Below are 21,670 nucleotides of genomic sequence, written 5' to 3' on the forward strand. Positions count from 1 at the left end.
AGAAACCCAAATAAATGAAATCAAAGGAAGAAGTAGGTAAAAATTATAGTTACTGTAATTGATTATAGAAGATAGGCAGTGGATAGTCAATATATATATTACATGATTCTTTGAAGAGAAAAAAGCATAATAACATAAACAAAACTAACAGAACCAAAATCTAAGAAACTCCAGAAATTAAAAAAAAAAAAAATTCATCATTAAAAGAGAAGCAACTGGCCCTAAAATGTTCAAAAGAAAATGCTTAACTCGTAGTAAGTATTACACAAACTAAAACAGTAGTGAAATGCTATGTCATACCCCTCAATTTGGCAAAAATTTGTGTTTGACAATATCTCTATTGGAAAGACTAGAAAGAGATATTCTCATATATCTGGTCTGAGTACAAAATGTACATGTATGATGTTTGAAAACGTTCCAATATCTCAAAAAATTTTGTTCTCTTATTCAATAATCTCATTTCTAGGAATCTCTACTAAAGATACATCTTCAGAAATAAAATAGGCACAAGATTATTCACTGTAGCATTATTTCTAATGGTAAGATATTTTAAACAACTCCAATGTCTGTTCACAGGGGACAGAAAAACAATGGAATATTATAACATCCTAAAAAATAGACACATAAATATGGAAATGAATCAAGGGAGTTTTCTGTATCCTGTTTTGTAGTGATCTCCAAGAAAAAGAGGACTTCCCAGGTGGCACAGTGATAAAAAGAATCTGCCTGCCATTGCAGGAGACACAAGAGACCTGGGTTTGATCCCTGGGTGGGGAAGGTCCTCTGGATTAGGAAATGGCACCCTACTCCAGTGGCTTGCCTGGGAAATTCCATGGACAGAGGAGCCTGGTGGGCTACAGTCGACGGGGTGGCAAAGAGTCAGAAATGGCTGAATGACTGAATGTGTGTGCATATATTCAGTGTGGCAAAAGGGGTCAGAGAGTGGCATGCAAATAACAAATTTACTTACTAGGCCTACTGTTAATATACTACTGACTATATTAGACTATATTAACTATAGGGCAATGCCAAAGAAAGTTCAAACTCCATACAATTGTGCTCATTTCACATGCTAGCAAGGTCATGCTCAAAATCCCTCAAGCTGGGCTTCAATATTATGTGTATCAAGAACTTCCAGATGTACAAGCTGGATTTAGAAAAGGCAGAGGAACCAGAGATCAAATTGCCAACATCCGGTGAATCTTTGAAAAAGCAAGAGAGTTCCAGAAAAACAACTATTTCTGCTTTATTTACTATGCTAGAGCCTTTGACTGTGTGGATCACAATATACTGTGGAAATTCTTCAAGAGATGGGAATACCAGACCATCCTGACCTGCTTCCTGAGAAATCTGCATGCAGGTCAAGAATAACCAGTCCATGGAACAATGGACTGGTTCAAAATTAGGAAAGGAGTACGTCAAGGCTGTGTATTGTCACCTTGCTTATATAACTTACATGCAGAGTATATCACACAAAATGCCAGGCTGGATGAATCACAAGCTGAAATAAGATTTTCTGGAGAAATATCAACAACCTCAGATATGCAGATGATACCACCTTAGTGACCAAAAGGGAAGAGGAACTAAAGAGACTCTTAATGAGGTGAATGAGGATAGTGAAAAAGCTGGCTTAAAATTCAACGTTCATAAAACTAAGATCATGGCATCCAGTCCCATCACTTCATGGGAAATAGATGGGGGGAAAGTGGAAACAGTGACATTTTTTATTTTGGGGGGCTCCAAAATCACTGCAGACAGTGACTGCAGTTCTAAAATTAAAAGATGCTTGCTCCTTGGAAGAAAAGCTATGACAAACCTAGACAGGGTATTAAAACACACAGACATCACTTTGCCAACAATAGTCCGTATAGTGAAAGCTATGGTTTTTCCAATAGTCATTTATGCATATGAGAGTTGGACCATAAAGAAGGTTGAATGCCGAAGAACTGATGCTTTTGTATTGTGGTGCTGGAGAAGACTTTTGAGAGTCCCTTAGACAGTAAGGGAATCAAAGTAGTCAATCTTAAAGGAATTCAACCTTGAATATTCATTCAAAGGACTGATGCTGAAACTGAAGCTCCAATACTTGGCTGCTTGATATGAAGAGCTGACTCATTGGAAAAGACCCTGATGCTGGGAAAGACTGAGGGCAGGAGAAGAAGGGGACTGAGGGCAGGAGAAGAAGGGGACAATAGAGGACGAGATGACTGGATGGCATCACTGACTCAAGGGACATGAGTTTGAGCAAACTCTGGGAGAGAGTGAAGGACAGGGAAGCCTGGCATGCTGTAGTTCATGGGTTGGCAAAGAGTAGGACATGACTTAGTTACTGAACAACAGCATGCAGTTAGAATTAATTTTTAAATCTCACAGTATAACACAAACAAGCAAATATTTAAATATTATTGGGCAAAAAAGTTTTTAGTGTCAGGGAAAAGACATATAAATTTGCTAGCATCATTTACTGAAACAGCCTTGTAGGAATAGCATATGGAAGACCTGCAGTTCAGATCCTGGCTGATTCCAAGCAGCGAGGATGGAGGGTGAACCGGGGACTCCCAGCTGTGCCTGAAAAACCACATGGGGTTCTAAGGAAAAGACACATAAGCCAACTTAGAGGGTCACTTTCTGGCTAAATTTGATGTTGTTTCAGCCTAAAGAGAAAAATGACACTTGGGTTTAAAATACTGAAAGAATAAAAAATATGGTAATAATTAAAACAAAAGAGGAAAACACACACACCCCTTTTGTGTGATGGCAATCACGTTTGCCATCAGTTGTAGCGATTGTTACACCAATGTGTTAATATGAAAATTAGTAATAAAATGTAGTTAAACATTACCCCATTTTTTTTTAAAAGAAAAGATTATATGTTCATATTCTGCTGTTGTGGCAAATTCTTTCCTCAGAAGAATACTTGCTAATATATGGGATGAATATGATACAAAAACATTATTTTGAAATCCCCCCAAAACCATCCTCCCTGGAGGCTCAGACGGTAAAGAGTCTGCCTGCAATGCAACAGACCTGGGTTCGATCCCTGGGTTGGAAAGATCCCCTGGAGAAGGAAATGGCAACCAACTCCAGTATCCTTGCCTGGAAAATATCATGGACAGAGGAGCCTGGAGCATTGTAGTCCATGGGGTTGCAAAAAGCTGGCCACAACTGAGTGACTAACACACACACCTAAAACTCCTTCTTCCAGAAAGTGATGAATGCTAAAACCAGTAGTCTCATGGCACCAAAGAAGCATCCTACAGTTTATTTGCTAATATCCAAGAGGAAAATAAACCTTCTCAAGGAAACAGTCTGCCAACTGTACTTTCACAAAGTTGTCAAACTTAGAATCACTAATATTGACACAATCTGACAATATATTCCTCCTGATACGATGCAAAATACACAGCATTGCTTTTCAAGTTTTTTTTTTTTTTTTTTTGCCGAAGGTAAAATATCAAGCCTTTAGATACAACTTACATTTTACAATATAAAGGAGATGGAAAAAAAAGTTAACACATTCCACAAGGAATGAATCTGACAAAGAATATAAAACATCCTATCGGACAACTGGTCTGCTTTCTTCAAAAATTCACTAACCAGGGAAAATGAGGAATTGTAGATTAGAAAAGACTAAAAAATACCTAATAAATATGATACATGAACTTAACTTTGTTTAACTCTCTGGTTTTGAAAAATATTCTATTGTATTTTTTTGAGGCAAAGGAGGAAATTTAAGCACTAGCACTTGCATTAGCTAATATTAGAAAATTATTATCTTTTAATTGAGATGCTACTGATGTGAGGAACATTATTTTTAGAAGAAACTTGAAGATCTTATAAACCATCATGAGTTGCGTGGTTTACTTTCCATCTCTCAACTGGTTGAAAAATTAGATAGATAATAAAGAAAGATACAAAAAAGGATAAATGAATAGAGTAGTAATTATGAGTAAATATTATCAAATACAATTACTTTTCAAATGAGATAATTATTACTATTCTTAATGTCTTAAAAGTCTTTGAATGTTTGTACATTTTCATAATAAAGGTTTCATTATGATTACCTCTAATGTAAATATCTCTAGAGGAGAAATTAAATCTTCTTTGAATGATATTCAAATGAGAATGGCTTTCTGGTTAGCCTGGCTGTAGTCAGCTGACTAAACAATGTTCATTCTCTCCATCTTTTTGATATTAGAAAGTAGAAATTGTGTCCTACTGGAAACTCCCTTTGCAAATTGAGGAAACCGGTGTGGGTAAGCAAAGTTATTTGGGGGGCACCCTAGAAAGCCCTTTAATTTTTTTTTATTCTTGTTTTGTTTCAATTGGAAGGTTAGCTCAATGATGAAAAGAAGGTTTGGCTATACTAATTCATGAGGAAACTTGCCAAGGATTGTGGACTAAAAGACAGAAGATACACAATCCCCTTGTGTGTGTGTGTGAATATTTTACTGTTGCACTTAATTTAATGAGAGAAAAATAAATCTTTGGTGTTCATACTACTGTAGCTTTAAGGTTTCTATTATTTTCAGTTGAAACCTAACAAATACAGTCTTTATAAAATTTTTCCTATCCAGATTCTGGTTGTAGCTCTGTAAAGAACATTTGCATGGCTATCTGTTGTAGCCTGATGATGGTCTTTAAATGATATCCATGTTGCCTTATGTGGCAGAAAAAAGACTTTGTAGATGTACTTAAATTAAGAATCATGAAATGGGGAGACTCTCCTGAGTTACTAGGTGAACTTTTAATGAAATCACATGCATTCATAATCCCTCTCACAAAGAGAGAGAGTCAGAGAGTAAACAGAGAAGAGAAGGAAATGTGACCAGGAAGACAGACATTGGATTGATGCTCGCAAAGCCAAGGAATCCTTGGAGTCACCAGAAGCTGGAAGAAGCAAGAAATGGCTTCTTCTATACAGCCTGCCAAGGGGAGAACCCAGATCAGAACTTCCATTTCAGTCCAGTGAAACTGATAATGGGCCTCTGGCCTCTAGATTAGTGAGAACATAAATTTCCGTTGTTTAAGCCATGGTGTTTGTAGTAAATTTGTAGCAGCAGCCACCAGAAGCTAATACAATATTTCCACATGTAGAAGCAGTTAGTTTCATGCTTTTTTTTTTCTTTTTCACATTTATGGCATCTCAACTGGATTGTATTCTACATTCTGACTAAATGCTCACATTACACCTTGCATTCAGTTCAGTTCAGTCGCTCAGTCGTGTCCGACTCTTTGCGACCCCATGAATCACAGCATGCCAGGGCTCCCTATCCATCACCAACTCCCAGAGTTCACTCAAACTCACGTCCATCGAGTCAGTGATGACATCCAGCCAACTCATCCTCTGTCACCCCCTTCTCCTCATGCCCCCAATCCCTCCAAGCATTAAAGTCTTTTCCAATGAGTCAACTTTTTGCATGAAGTGGCCAAAGTACTGGAGTTTCAGCTTTAGCATCATTCCTTCCAAAGGACACCCAGGACCGATCTCCTTTAAAATGGACTGGTTGGATCTCCTTGCAGTCCAAGGGACTCTCAAGAGTCTTCTCCAACACCACAGTTCAAAAGCATCAATTCTTCGACACTCAGCCTTCTTCAAACTCCAGTTCTCACATGCATACATGACTAGTGGAAAAACCATAGCCTTGAATAGATGGACCTTTGTTGGCAAAGTAGTCTCTGCTTTTGAATATGCTATCTAGGTTTGTCATAACTTTGCTTCCAAGGAGTAAATGTCTTTTAATTTCATGGCTGCAGTCACCATCTGCAGTGATTTTGGAGCACAGAAAAATAAAGTTTGACACTGTTTCCACTGTTTCCCATCTATTTCCCATGAAGTGATGGGACCAGATGCCATGATCTTAATTTTCTGAATGTTGAGCTTTAAGCCAACTTTTTCACTCTCTTCTTTCACTTTCATCAAGAGGCTTTTTAGTTCCTCTTCACTTTCTGCTATAAGGGTGGTGTCATCTGCATATCTGAGGTTATTGATATTTCTCCTGGCAATCTTGATTCCAGCTTGTGCTTCTTTAAGCCCAGCATTTCTCATGATGTACTCTGCATATAAGTTAAATAAGCAGGGTGATAATATATCAGCCTTGACATACTCCTTTTCCTATTTAGAACCAGTCGTTGTTCCATGTCCAGTTCTAACTGTTGCTTCCTGAGCTGCGTATAGGTTTCTCAAGAGGCAGATCAGGTGGTCTGGTAGTCCCATCTCTTTCAGAATTTTCCACAGTTTATTGTGATCCACACAGTCAAAGGCTTTGGAATAGTCAATAAAGCAGAAACAGATATTTTTCTGGAACTCTCCTGCTTTTTCCATGATTCAGTGGATGTTGGCAATTTGATCTCTGGTTCCTCTGCCTTTTCTAAAACCAGCTTGAAAATCTGGAAGTTCACGGTTCACGTATTGCTGAAGCCTGGCTTGGAGAATTTTGAGCATTACTTTACTAGCATGTGAGATGAGTGCAATCGTGCAGTAGTTTGAGCATTCTTTGGCATTGCCTTTCTTTGGGATTGGAATGAAAACTGACCTTTTCCAGTCCTGTGGCCACTGCTGAGTTTTCCAAATTTGCTGGCATATTGAGTGCCGCACTTTCACAGCATCATCTTTCAGCATTTTAAAGACACGTTCTAAGGCCTTAGAAAGCATCACTATGAACAAAGGTGGTGGAGGTGATAGCATTCCAGTTGAGCTCTTTCAAATCCTGAAAAACATCTATTTCTGCTTTATTGACTTTGCCAAAGCTTTTGACTGTGTGGATCACAATAAACTGTGGAAAATTCTGAAAGAGATGGGACTACCAGACCACCTGACCTGCCTCTTAAGAAATCTGTATGCAGGTCAGGAAGCAACAGTTAGAACTGGACATGGAACAACAGATTGGTTCCTAATAGGAAAAGGAGTACATCAAGGCTGTATATTATCACCCTGCTTATTTAACTTATATGCAGAATACATCATGAGAAACGCTGGACTGGAAGAAACACAAACTGGAATCAAGATTGCCAGGAGAAATATCAATAACCTCAGATATGCAGATGACACCACCCTTATGGCAGAAAGTGAAGAGGAACTAAAAAGCCTCTTGATGAAAGTGAAAGAGGAGAGTGAAAAAGTTGGCTTAAAGCTCAACATTCAAAAAACAAAGATCATGGCATCTGGTCCCATCACTTCATGGGAAATAGATGGGAAACAGTGGAAACAGTGTCAGACTTTATTCTTCTGTGCTCCAAAATCACTGCAGATGGTGACTGCAGCCATGAAATTAAAAGACACTTACTCCTTGGAAGGAAAGTTATGACCAACCTAGATAATATATTCAAAAGCAGAGACATTACTTTGCCAACAAAGGTCCATCTATTCAAGGCTATGGTTTTTCCTGTGGTCATGTATGGATGTGAGAGTTGGACTGTGAAGAAGGCTGAGCACGGAAGAATTGATGCTTTTGAACTGTGGTGTTGGAGAAGACTCTTGAGAGTCCCTTGGATTGCAAGGAGATCCAACCAGTCCATTCTGAAGGAGATCAGCCCTGGGATTTCTTTGGAGGGAATGATGCTAAAGCTGAAACTCCAGTACTTTGGCCACTTCATGCAAAGAGTTGACTCGTTGGAAAAGACTCTGATGCTGGGAGGGATTGGGGGCAGGAGGAGAAGGGGACGACAGAGGATGAGATGGCTGGATGTCATCACTGACTCAATGGACGTGAGTCTGAGTGAACTCCGGGAGTTGGTAATGGACAGGGAGGCCTGGCGTGCTGCGATTCATGGGGTCGCAAAGAGTCGGACACGACTGAGCAACTGAAATGAACTGAACTGAAGGCAAAATTAGAGTTCTTTGATCTCTGGGATTCCCTGATGGTTCAGCCGGCAAAGAATCTTCCTGCAATGCAGGAAACCTGACTTTGATCCCTGGCTTGGGAAGATCCCCTGGAAAAGGGAATAGCTACCCACTCCAGTATTCTGGCCTGGAGAATTTCACGGACTATATAGTATAGTTCATGGGGTCGCAAAAATTCGGACACGACAGAGCGACTTTCATTTACACTTTCTACATTTTCTGATCACAGCAACAACTAACAGCCACTGATTGCTTCCTCTGTGTTGGTGCTCCCTTATGTCAACTAATCTGAACAACTTAATGAGATATAGATTTCACTAGTTTCCTATTTAAGGATGACAAAATGGTGACTTGCCCATGGCTACAGTAGTGGCAGGATCCATCTCAAGGTCAGAACTGTCCAACTCCACAGTCTACTTTTAAGCAACATAACTCACTATCTCTGAAAAGGAAGAATTGGCCTTGGACTTGAGCCTACCTCAGGACACTTGACGCATGCCTCTGTGTGTGCTCAGCTGCTTGGTCATGTCCAACTCTTTGAACCCCATGGGCTGTAGCCTCCCAGGTTCCTCTGTCCATGGAATTTTCCAGGCAAGAATACTGGAGTGGATTGCCATTTCCTACTCCAGGGGATCTTCCTATCCCAGGGATCTAATCCATGTCTCCTGCATCCCCTGCATTGGCAAGTGGATTCTTTACCACTGAGTTACCTGGGAATCCTTGGCATATATTAGTATCTTCTTTTTCTAATTCATTGGCATAAAGTATGAAATCAGGCTTCCCTCATAGCTCAGTCGGTAAATAGTCTGACTGCAATGCAGGAAACTTTCAATCCGTTCCTGGGTCGGAAAGATCCCCTGGAGAAAGAAATGGCAACCCACTCCAGTATTCTTGCCTGGAGAATCCCAAGGACAGAAAAGCCTGGCAGGCTATAGTCTACGGGGTCACAAGAGTCAGACATGACTGAGTGCTAAGCACACACAAGGTATGAAATAGACTTCTATTCACAATTTGGAACTGTGAGCTGTCACAGTTCCTGGTTACAAACTTTTACCAGGTACTACAGAGTGATCAAATTTCAGCAGGTTTAAGACCTTGTTAAACATAAATTTCAGTATCGTATGACAGATGAAGACATCTTTGATACATCATTAACAGAGAGGTTAGGTAGAATTTGGCACCTGAAGAGTTAGGCAGCAAAGAAATTCTAAAAGGTATGCACAATGAGACTACTGTCATGTATGGAATTTTCGAATTATTGTCAAATAGATCAAAAGCAACCTGATCCAAGATGTGCATTTCATTACAAAGGAGAAACTAGCAATAAACTAATTAAAAACATGACCAGAATATATCTAATTGAGTAATTAATTTAGAACCCTGTTCATAAAAAATAAGTTGTTCAGAGTATTTTTGTTTAATCTAGTTTCAAATTTTTACTGAGCTCTACAAATTCAAGAATTTCTTTTTTTTATACGAAAAAAACAAATTCATCTTGATTCATGGAAAAATGATAGACTTTAATACTATCTGCCTCTTGAGAAACCTTTATGCAGGTCAGGAAGCAACAGTTAGAACTGGACATGGAACAATAGACTGCTTCCAAATAGGAAAAGGAGTACGTCAAGGCTGTATATTGTCACCCTGCTTACTTAACTTGTATGCAGAGTACATCATGAGAAACACTGGGCTGGAGGAAGCACAAGCTGGAATCAAGATTGCCAGGAGAAATATCAATAACCTCAGATATGCACATGACATCACCCTTATGGCAGAAAGTGAAGAAGAACTAAAGAGCCTCTTGATGAAAGTGAAAGAGGAGAGTGAAAAAGTTGGCTTAAAGCTCAACATTCAGAAAACGAAGATCATGGCATCTGGTCCCATCACTTCACGGCAGATAGAAGAGGAAACATTGGAAACAATGGCTGACTTTATTTTTCTGGGCTTCAAAATCACTGCAGATGGTGATTGCAACAATGAAATTAAAAGACACTCCTTGGAAGGAAAGTTATGACCAACCTAGATAGCATATTAAAAAGCAGAGGCATTACTTTGCCAACAAAGGTCCTAGTCAAGGCTATGTTTTTTTTTTTTTTTTCCACTGGCCATTTATGGACCTGAGAGTTGGACTATAAAGAAAGATGAGCGCCAGAGAATTGATGCTTTTGAACTATGGTGTTGGCGAAGACTCTTGAGAGTCCCTTGGACTGCAAGGAGATCCAACCAGTCCATCCAAAAGGAGATCAGTCCTGGGTGTTCATTGGAAGGACTGATGTTGAGGCTGAAACTCCAATACTTTGGCCACCTGATGCGAAGACCTGACTCATTGGAAAAGACCCTGACACTGGGTAAGATTGAGGGCGGGGGGAGAAGGGGACAACAGAGAATGAGATGGTTGAATGGCATCATCAACTTGATGGACATGGGTTTGGGTGTACTCCGGGAGTTGGTGTTGGACAGGGAGGCCTGGTGTGCTGCAGTTCATGGGGTGGCAAAGAGTCATACATGACTGAGCGACTGACCTGAACTGAACTGTTTATTTACTTATTAATTTTATGATATCATTTTATTAGTGCTTTGCCTTTCTAAACTTTCCTACAAAATTATATAATCTCAAACCCATAATACTGTAACATGTGTATAATATTATCAACATCCAAGCTATTGGTGAATAAAGTGAATTTCAAGATTCTAAGTAGCTATCTTACTCACATAGCAAATAAATGTTAAATTAGCTTTTGAAATGAAGTCTCAGATTTCGAAGGCTACACAGAGTTCTAACTGCATCATCAGGCCAGGGAGCTATGAGAAAATCTCAGTGGTGGGAAAATATATTAGCTAGAAAAGAACAAACAGAATTTGCATGTGTCTAAGCACTTGGCAAATGTAACTTCAATTCTTCTGGCTTAACTCAAGTCATTTAAAGTCACAAGGGGAAAAAAAATAAGGATAGAAAAATATCTGCATTGACCTTCCTGGCACATTGTCCTTGCAACTCTGTAACTTGTAAAGCAGAACCCATTAAATCTCTCTAGGCCTTTGACCCCTACTCAGATAAGAGACCACACATTCTCATGGGGGAAATACAAGAGTCTTTTGTCAGCAATTTATTTACAAAGTAACAGTGAATCAACCTTGCCAACAGACTATGGTATTGTAGTTCTTCAATAATCGGTTCTTTTTTATTCAACAGTAATTTGGATGTTTAGTATTTCATTTCTCTCAGAACTGAAACTTTTACCCTTGGCCCTATGACCCTGCAGTAACAGAATCTTTTTTTTCTGCTGCTGGATCTCATGAATGTTGCCTGCCTATTTGGGTTTTTGAATAACTGAATCCTAGATGAATTTCTCTGATTTATACCTTGGACTTCTATACTTTGGATTCATTTTTGGACTTCTTGCTTTCTGTCCTTCTTACTTTCTGTGTCTTAAATCCTTCCTTAGAGCATGCTCTCTACCGCGATCCTTTGACCTGCTTGTCCAGGAGTTCATCCTTGTCTCACCAACTTTCCATGGCTGCCTAACTCATATTTTCAGCTTCTCTGGTTTGAATTATTTACCACTAAGCTACCTGGGAAGAGTGATGACAAATGTAGACAGCATGTTGAAAAGCAGAGACATTACTCTGCTGACAAAAGGTTCATATAGTCAGGGCTATGGTCTTCCTAGTGGTCATGTATGATTTTGAGAGCTGGACCATAAAGAAGCCTTTACGCCAAAGAATTGATGCCTTCAAACTGTGGTGCTGGGGAAGACTCCTGAAAGGCCCCTGGACAGAAAGGAGATCAAACCAGTCAATCTTAAGGGAGATCAACCGTGAATATTCACTGAAAGGACTGATACTGAAGCTGAAGCTGCAGGATTTTGGTCATCCAATGCACACAGAAACTCATTGGAAAAGTCCCTGATACTGCGAAAGATTGAGAGTGGAAGGAAAAGAGGGCCTCAGAGGATGAGATGGCTGGATGGCATTACCGATGCAATGAACATGAACTCGGGCAAACTTTAGGAGATGGTGAGAGACAGAGAGGTCTGGTGTGCTGCAGTCCGTGGGGTCGCAGAGTCAGATACGACTGGGCGACTGAACAACAGCAGCTGGTTTGAATGCTCTGATGGCTGTCCAACGGTATTATGAAGGTTTCTCCTTGATTTTTTTTTTTAATAGAGTATGATGGAATATCATTTTAAATGTTTGTAGGGCTGGTGAAGGTTTCTTTTTTATTTAAAAAAAAAAGGAGCATGATAGATGATAGTATCATATGTTTGGGGCTCAGATAGAGTTAGGTAAATCCATTTAAGCACTACATAATTGAGGAAGCCACCTGGAAATAAATGATTCCTTCCTTTCCTGTTGGGTTTATGCACCACAGTGATAGTCACCAGGTCCTATCTATTTTCTCCTTAATTTCTGTCGAGCTTGGCTTCATTGAGCCCATTGTACTGCACTACTTTAGCTCAAGCCTTTGTAATTTTCCACCTTTGTCACATGGAGACTTGTAACGGGTCTTCTTGCCGTAAGTTTTACTCCTTTTAAATTTCATTCCCATGCCTTCTTCTCGATCATTTCTTCTGTGATCTCCCTTGATTTTACACATCATTCTCTGACTAGAATATTCTTTCCTTTTCTACTAAGAATTCCTACTCATTTTTCAAAACTCAGTTTAGCTACTACCACTTCTGGGAATCTACTGGGAATTTAAACAACCTACTTTACTATTTTCTTTCTCTGCCCCACACATACTCACCAACTTTCTGGGTCAGGAGGATCTCTTTGTATTATCCTGAATAATCCCCCCAAATACATTATCATTTATCATTCCAGGTTTTAATTGTTTATATATGAATTTATCCTCAAGTGTTTGAACTTATTATTTCTGTAAATCTATGGTTCCTAGTACTATACTTTGAAGTTATTAATTACCCCCAAAAACATTTGTTATGCAAAAATGGAAGTTATCACTGCAACTCTCAGAAACAATTGAGAACTCACAATAAGGGGAACTCTGCTTTATTCTTCAGTAACTTGTACTTTTTTATATCATTTCTTTTTTCAGTTCCAGCTATGAGTCTAATATGTCAGCTTTCATTTACTGCTTGACTACCATAAGGCAAGGAAGTAGGATAATTTTGTTGACTAGAGTTTCTGATTTCTGCTCTGATAAGTGAACTGGTCATCCATTCATTCACTTTTTCATTTAATACAAATTTATTAAGTACTCACTGTGTATCTGGACCTGTATTAAAAGGGTACCAAAAAATAGGCCTTCAAGCTCATAATGTCATAGAAATGTACTGTTATAAATGCCTACTCTTCGCCTCTGTCTTCTGGAAAAGGAGTTCCTCTATATATACAAATATACACAATATATACATATATTCATGCAAAGAGTATATAAATAAATTACATGTGTAAGTAAAAATAAAACCTAGTAGTGTCAACATCGAATATTCAATCCCAGAATTTGGATCTGACTCACAAAATTCTGGATCTTTCTTTCCCTCTCTGCTCATCAGCAATACTTGGCCAAGCTCACACTGATATTGTTATTAGATAAAACACTCATCTGCCTTTTCACCACTCATACATCCAAAGACATCATCTTGCATTAGTGGACACTGGCTATGACACAATGTCAAGCTGGGCTTCTCTAATGCAATTCTGGAAGCCTTTGGGATAACCTATAATTTTACCTTGTAGTGGACGCATGTATATTACCCCTATGTCTGTTCTGAAAACCCCTATCCATAATGACTTGTCAGATTGCTAAAGGAAGAAAGTTTAAAGAGAAAAAAAGTAAGTTTTTTTTTTATTTTCTAATACTCCTTCTATCCTTATCCCTAAATTAAGCCCTGAGGCTGAGGATTGAATTGTACTGCAGCTGCTGACCACAACACCTGGGGAAAATACTTCTCTTTTTCCACTGGTGAAGATACCAAAGGGAGTAAAACTAATTTTACATCTGAAAAATTTATCCACATTTGCAATAGGACTTATCCTGTCATGAGCATGATACCTCATCATATTCACAGTCCCACCCACAGTGAAAGGGAGATTATGCCAGGAAAGGACACAAGAAGGCGAGGATCTTGGGAACTATCTTAGAATCCTGCCTACCATATCATTACACCCTCATTGTGTGTTTGTTGCTCAGTCGTGTCTGACTCTTTTTGACCCCATGGACTGTAGCTCGTCAGGCTCCCCTGTCCATGGAACTCTCCAGGCAAGAATACTGGAGTGGGTTGCCATTCCCTTCTCCAGGGGATCTTCCCCACCCAAGAATTGAATCCAGGTCTCCAGCATTATGGGCAGATTCTTTACTACCTTAGCCACCAGGGAAGCCCTTAATATACCCTAAGCTTTAATAATTCAGATGGCTTTGTTCAATGCTACTGAAAGCAAATTTATATTTTAGATTAACACAACTCATTAAGCTCAGAAACTATAGTGTCTCGCATATGCACTTGATATTTCTAGAGACTTTCTTTAAAGAGTTGGCACCAGAGAATTCAGATAAAAACGTTGAGAGATTATGAAGCAGCTTACACACATAATTGAAAGTGTTTACAAAATAAGCAAGACTGTTGTTCATTTTGTTTATTTGAAAAATCTGTTGCTTTGAATTGTATTTCATTTACACACGTATCGCTCTACAACTGTGTCAGAGCTTTTCATTATTTCAAATATACTTCTAGAACATTTTATTACATTTATGATTGACTAATGGTTAATCATTTAAAGTAGATTTTTCAGATACACAAATTATGACTATGAATGTCCATTTTGCTTTTAGCTGTGATGATTGATACATTTTATTTACCTTGCATTTTATTTTTAAGAAGTTTGGAGAAAGAGTAACACTGTTACTAGTTTTAAGCCTCTAGATTTGGTTATATATTATTCACAACTGTATCTGTGTAATTTAAAGATATCCAAGCCAATAAAATATTTCATTCAAGCTAGCTTGGATTCCGTTCCTGATAGGTAAAACCAGAAAAATCTCAACCAGTAAAACATTTACACCAAGCTTTGGTTACTAGAACACAAAAGTATAATGAAATAGGGAAAAGGAATATAAAAGGAAAACTGAGGTGATTAAAGCAAGTGATGATTTACTCATGAAAATGACTGAGTTTTTCAGATTACATGGATTAAGGTCAAGAAGCAAGAACAGTGTGACTAACGTGGGCTTGTTTTTATTCAAGTTGTCCAGACAAGTTCTACAATGCTGGAATATAAAGAAATTCTTGGAAGCTTTATTATGAAATATTAAAACAAAAGAACTATATCACAAAGTAATGAATTACACAAATACTTTATAACATGCTCCGCAATGAAAGCATGAATAAATTTTGAGTGTAAGCCTGAGGAATACTGAACTAAGTTATTTCGTCTACTTCAGGGGAAAATTGTGTGCAAAATTGCTTCAGTTGTGTCTGACTCTTTGCGACTTTATGGACCATAGCCTGCCAGACTCCTCTGTCCTTGGGATTCTTTAGACAAGAATACTGAAGTGGGTTGCCATGCCCTCCTCCAACAGATCTTCCCAACCCAGGGATTAAACCCACCTCTCTTAAGTCCTCTGTATTGGCAGCCATGTTCTTTACCACTAGCACCACTTGGGAAGCCCTGTATTACCAATTAGAAAGACCAAAAAATTCTGGGTGCTGACTCTTTTCTTAGCCTCCCTGAATTTACTCTTTGTCCTTCTGCATCATATTCTAAATTTGGGGAGGCTAGCCTTGAACTTTCCTTTTCTTGGTTGCTTGTTTTCTGGCTTTTTTTTTGGTTTAGACAGTGAAAGTTCCTTGAAGGATTTTCAGAGCTAATAGGATGACATGAAGGAATTAATTTTCTCCACCCTGTGGCTTGGCTGTGTTTATCAAATGAAGACCAACACTTCTTTCACCTGGTCTACTCCATTCAGCTACTTCTCCACTAACAATTTTCTCTACTTTTCTGTACAGACCTAGGGATGATACGGACTTCTCAATATTGGGCTTCCTGGAAACTTCTTAATTTCTCTAAAACTTGCCTAAGTCTCTTGGATGGAGCGTGCCATCTGTTTTCTCACAGTATTCAAGTTATTTTTATTTGTTCTTTATAATACATCCTGTGATTTTCAAATATTCTACAAAGTACATGCCTTTCTTTTAAAAATCAGAAGATAACAAATAATTTCTTGAAATATATTTTCTTAAAAAAGGTCTGGTAAATATTTCTAGAAACTTGCAACTCAAGATAGAGAGTAGTGATTTTTTTTAAGGAAAAGGAATGAATGTATATTGACATTTTTATACTGGGTGTCACATTAGGGGATTTTGATAAATTATCTCATTTATACAAATGTAGATTTCTGTGATTGTACTTTACATATGAAGTCATTGAGACATTGGTCACATATCTAGCAAACAGATGCAGCTTGAATTGCTACTGATATACATATATATAATCAGTTGGTATATAACATGCATTGATAAAGAGGATAATAAAATTACTAAATATGAATCATATATATATATATATATATATAGTTGCTCTTCTGGGAAAATAAGCACTCTTCTTTCCACTTTTAAAGTAGTAAAGAGTTGCTGAGCAGGTGCTAAGCATCTTGTTATTGGAGACCCCACTGTATAGCAAATCACTGTATAAGTAATTTAATGCTGTAAATGAGTTCAAGGAATCTGCATTCAGACTGTGTTTGAATCCCAATTCTGTTGCTTGACTGTTATTTTAAACCTTGCTAATCTTCAATTTTTTACCTGTAAATTATAGAAAAGGATAGCTTCTCTCACATAGGCAGTCTGAAATGATTAAAAATATACATACTAAATAGCACAAGGCCTAGGAGAGAATGAAATAATATTATTAATTTAATAAATGAAATGGACAATTATTATTAATAATAGTGCTTTCTAATCCTGAAATTCCTGCTTATTGTACTCTATAGAATATTTGAATAAATTATGCACCTTTATATCAAAGTGTAATGGAAGTTTCAAAGTTCAGGTTAAATATGCTTCTACAAATATAAATATTTAAAAAGCTCAAATAGCATTTTTTTGTATGCATAAAGCAAGCAAGATCATCATGTATAGAAAATAAACACAGTGATGAAAGTTTGTTTCACCATGACCAAATATCTTGCCTGAATCCCCACATCTCTGAAAAACACCATAGAGGTCATTGAGTGATGTACCATGTCCAAACAAGTATATTTTGAATAATTAATATGCCAGTGTCTCAGGAATGACACATAATTCACTAAATCAAATCATGGAAGGTTAAAATAAATTGTCCTGAGTTTAGAATTAAATTACATTTAAATTCTTCTCTTAAGATAATACTCAAGACTTAGAATGATGCTTTCAAAGCATGTCTGGGAAGCAGAGGATGACCATGAAAATCCTGACAGATCACTTAACAATGACAGAATATAGAACTGCAGGTAGTCAGGAAGCTTCCACCTGTTATTGTTACTAGCTGTGTGCTTCACCTAATAAACTGGATAAAAGAATCTTTCAGATTCTCTGTTGGAATGGGATTTAATTTCCACTAAGGGAAATTAAATGCGTTTCATCAGAAAATAAAGAACATGAGACATAATTTGTATTAGAGCTCCCAAGAAATACATCATAAATAACTATTAACAAGGATAAAGAAAAGAAGGGGGAAATATCTCCACTTTTATCTCCTAGACCTACATGATTTATTTTATATTTAGTCATTCATTTCAACAGACATGGATGCAATGTCTTCCTATGTGTTGTCCTTGGTCTGATCGCAAGCTTTCGTAAATAATCACATGAAGAGACACAATGTCATTTTAACACTTCACATAGATTGTGGCCAGCTCTTCATGCTCTTGTTTATTTTCACCAAATACCTAAATTCGCCATCTTTAAGACTTGGAGGAAAGAATGTACAATAAAAGGAAAAGGATCTGAATTTATGGCTGTCAATCAATTTCTGACTTCATGCACACTTGAGTGCTGTGAGAAACATCCATCTGTGACAAGGAGAATGACTAGAATGGAGTTTCTTTGGGGAGAGGAATGGGCCTCTGGAAGTTCTGAGATGGTGTCTTTATGTATGTGACAGCTTGAACCCATGTTAACCCAATCACCCTCTGCCTCAAGGTAAGAAATTGTGGTTAAGAGAGAGTAAGATCATATGAACAGATGTATTTTCAATTCTGTTTTGAATTCACTAGAAAATCTAGACTATCCCAAGAGCTCAGAATTTTACCAATTCTAAAATAACATTTATAAAAGCCTAGAACTTGATGGCTATTGTCCTGGAGACAAAAGTTGAAAACAAATTGCATTTATCTTGATTTCCTCTCATTCCTCTTAAGGAACATCATTGTTCTCAATCTTTCTCCCACTTGTTGCTCAGGTCTTAGCTCTTGAACCACTGATTTGAGAATGATGTGGGGAGGCAGAGGAGGATGGAGAAGAAAATTGGCTGTGTTAAGAAACATTGTTCCAAATTGTCAAAGCTAATGAATTATCACCACTTAAAGAGAAAGAATGTATCAACTAAACTTTTAGCAGGTAATCTTCACTGATATTTTAATACAGCCAAGGCTTTTGAACTGTGGTGCTGGAGAAGACTGTGTGTGTGTGTGTGTGTGTGTGTGTGTGTGACCTAAGGATTGGAGAAAACTCTTGAGAGTCCCTTGGATAGCAAGGAGATCAATTTTAAATCAGTCAATTCTAATCAGTCAATTCTAAAGGAAATCAATCCTGAATATTGCTTGGAAAGACTGATGCTGAAGTTCCAATATTTTGGCCACCTGATGTGAAGAACTGACTCCTTGGAAAAGACTCTGATGTTGGGAAAGATTAAAGGCAGGAGGAGAAGGGGACGGCAGAGGATGAGATGGTTGGATGGAATCACTGACTCAATGGACATGAGTATGAGCAGGTTCTGGGAGATGGTGAAGGACAGGGAAGCTTGGCGTGCTGCAGCCCATGGGGTTGCAAAGAGCTTGATGTGACTGAGGGACTGAACAACAACAAAAAGGGATATTTGCTTCTTATTAATAAAGATGAAAGTGAAAGGAAATATTTGATAATTACAAAACCTAAAAAAAAGTTAAAAATAGTGAAGTTAGGAAAGACATGGCACCATGTCTTGTGGAAGCCAAGGTCCTGCTCTGTCTGTAACAAGACATTACATCTTTATCACAGACCCTACTGCTGGCTATTCTGCATGGACTAAAGGGCCATGACAGTATGGGTCCCTCTTCAGAGTAACTGACCCTGGACCCCATCCAGACTTGTTTTGTGCTCTTAGCCCCCTGGGCTCACCAAACCTAAAATCATTAGAAATTCAAACAGCCTCTATTTGTATTTGGACTCTCCTATTTCTAAGGTGCTTGAGTAATGAAAATCCAGGGATTAGATGTTTGATGTAAGTTCACAGCAGAATCCTTTTTCAAGCAGTAGATGCAATTCTTATGAACACTGAATACAAAACCTTAAAAAAATTTTCTTAATACAAAAATTTTTATTTATAGACATTATTTCTGGCTTTCATTTTATGGTGTAAGAAAATGTATCTATTATAAAAGTGCATTAGTCTTTTAGTATTTCTTTAAATTTCATTTAAAATAAACTGACAAAATAAAATATAATCTTTATCTACATGATTAATCCTTTTTTATTTTCAGCAAGACTAAGTTTGTGCCATTATTCTAGTGGCTATGGAGACTCCGTTGAAAGGAGTTCAAATTCAAGGCATCTTGGCTGCTCCTCTTTTGTACCACGAATGAGAATGATTTTATTCTGGTCCTGGAATTGACTCCTGAGTAATAACTAGAATTAAATGAGTTAACCTCTCTCAACCCATAAATTTGGAACATATACTACAAAACAATTGGGCTGGATGAATTCTAGGTTAGCAAACAAATTAAAAATCCTTTGGTCCATCCTTTCTCCCATACTATTTCCACTGCCTATGAAAGCTACAAAAAATAAAAATGAGCATGTTACTTTCATGTTTTAATATTTCAAATTACATAGGTTTATTCATTTCATGAAAGATTTTTTTTTTAATTTTCATGTTGAAAAACAGTATGATGAGAAGGAAAATATTTAGTGTTCAGAATTAGCAATACATGATTAAAAAACACTTATGCCTTCTTGGATTTTATGGCCTTGGAAGATAAACTTAATCTATTTGGCCCTTAATTTTCTCATAAGGAAAATAGTAATCATTGCTACTTAGTAATGTTGTGTTAAGAACTGATTCAGAATGTTTACCATGAAGCAGGTGTTGCAGAAATAATGCTAATGTTATAAACAATTGTGATAATGTCTTAGTGCAATCAAATCCCTCAGGGGTGCTTATAATATGATGCTATTCATATGAAATTCATATATACAGCATGAATTTGGAACCTATCTTTCAGGCAAAGTGGGATTTACTAGAAAAACAGCCTTTAGAACTCAATGATTGTGGATAAAGCCAATCACCATCTAGAATATGTTTAAAAAATGGAAATACTTTGAGGATACAGAAAGTTAGCATTTTTCCTTCATTTTGCCCATGTGTGGTCTGTGTATTTTTAATTCTACCTTATTAGTTTGGGAATAGATGCAATAATTGTGACTAAGGATTTAAAATTCTTACCTGCCTCAAGCAGTTAACAAGAACCAGGAGCAATAGAAGGAACTATTTTAAGCTGGCTTGGCAGGGGAGCCTCCCTGCTGAAAAGGAGGGGAGAACACGTCAGCCTTGGCAGCCTTGATACCCAAACTGACAGCACTTAGGTGAACATCACGTCCTGGCTCTGCTGTCCAAAGAAATAACCTGTCAAACCCTTTGACTGAACTTACACAATGTCCATATGGCCACAGGGAAAATATTCTGACAGAGTCAGAAAATGCATCTGCATTTTGAAGCAACTCATTCAGCAAGAGTCTCGAGCACCCCAGCACACCACATCTCTGCTGTCTAGAGTGGCTTCTGATTATAGTGGCCATGTCATTGACCACTGGAAAGAGTGCTTCCTCCACAGTCCATATTTCTTTTAGGAGTAGAAAATAAACTATAACTGTGACTTTTATGAGATTGATTCACATGCTTCTATACCATTGACAGGGCCAACAGAAGTACAAAACATCTCTTCATTCCTACCTGATATGATGATGATGATGGATATAATGACATCAACAAGCATGTTGAGAGGACAACAAAGAACCTGTTAGAATGAAGATCAAGGAAACACAAGGACGGTGAAATGATTGGACCACACCGAGGGCACAAGCCCTAGAAACAACAAGAGGTTTGTTCTCTGAAACTTGTGGGTGAAGAAACAACTCACCTCCAAAGGAAGGAAGGGCTTCTCTGGTGGCTCAGGTGGTAAAGAAATCTTTTTTCCAATGCAGGACACCTGAGTTTGATCCCTGGGTTAAGAAGATCTCCTGGAGAAGGGAACAGCTAGCCACTCCAGTGTTCTGACCTGGAGAATTCCACGGACAGAGTAGCCTGGCAGGCTACAGTCTATGGGGGTCGCAAAGAGTCAGACATGACTGAGTGACTTTCACTTCACTTCACAATGGAAACAAAATGAACCAGCACAGTGAGCCCCAGGCCATGATGGTCGGTGGAAATTAGAAAGAAGAGAGGTATGGTATGGGGAGGGGGGAGGGAGGAGGGTTCAGGATGGGGAGCACGTGTATACCTGAAATTAAAAAAAATTAAAAAATTAAAAAAATTAAAAAAAAAAAACTAAAAAAAAAATAAACAATAGCAATTCGAAAAAAAAAAAAAAGAAGAAAGAAGAGAGCGTTGGCTGATCCCTGGTGGGCCATGCCC

At 37.9% G+C, this 21,670-nt stretch overlaps 1 protein-coding gene across 9 annotated transcripts in view; it reads right to left on the reverse strand.

The window, feature by feature from the left end:
- The window catches only part of LRRC4C (leucine rich repeat containing 4C), a 1,485,185-nt gene that overhangs the window by 387,759 nt on the left and 1,075,756 nt on the right, over window positions 1-21,670 (reverse strand). For 3 of the 9 annotated variants that reach the window (XR_015141670.1, XR_015141671.1, XM_086338673.1), the window contains exons 1-3: window positions 21,177-21,310; window positions 20,990-21,053; window positions 20,483-20,559 (exon numbers count right to left, since the gene is read on the reverse strand). The exons of 3 other annotated variants lie outside the window; for them this stretch is intronic. The gene's annotated coding sequence lies outside the window, so the exon portion shown is untranslated. Of the gene's footprint in view, window positions 1-20,482; window positions 20,560-20,989; window positions 21,054-21,176; window positions 21,311-21,670 lie in introns of those variants that run through there. 3 more of the 9 variants (XR_015141672.1, XM_086338680.1, XM_086338679.1) reach the window with 2 other exon arrangements.

Source organism: Bos grunniens, chromosome 15 (assembly GCF_055505025.1).
Source record: "Bos grunniens cultivar Pamir isolate PY7600 chromosome 15, Bosgru_T2T1.0, whole genome shotgun sequence".
NCBI lineage: Eukaryota > Metazoa > Chordata > Mammalia > Artiodactyla > Bovidae > Bos > Bos grunniens.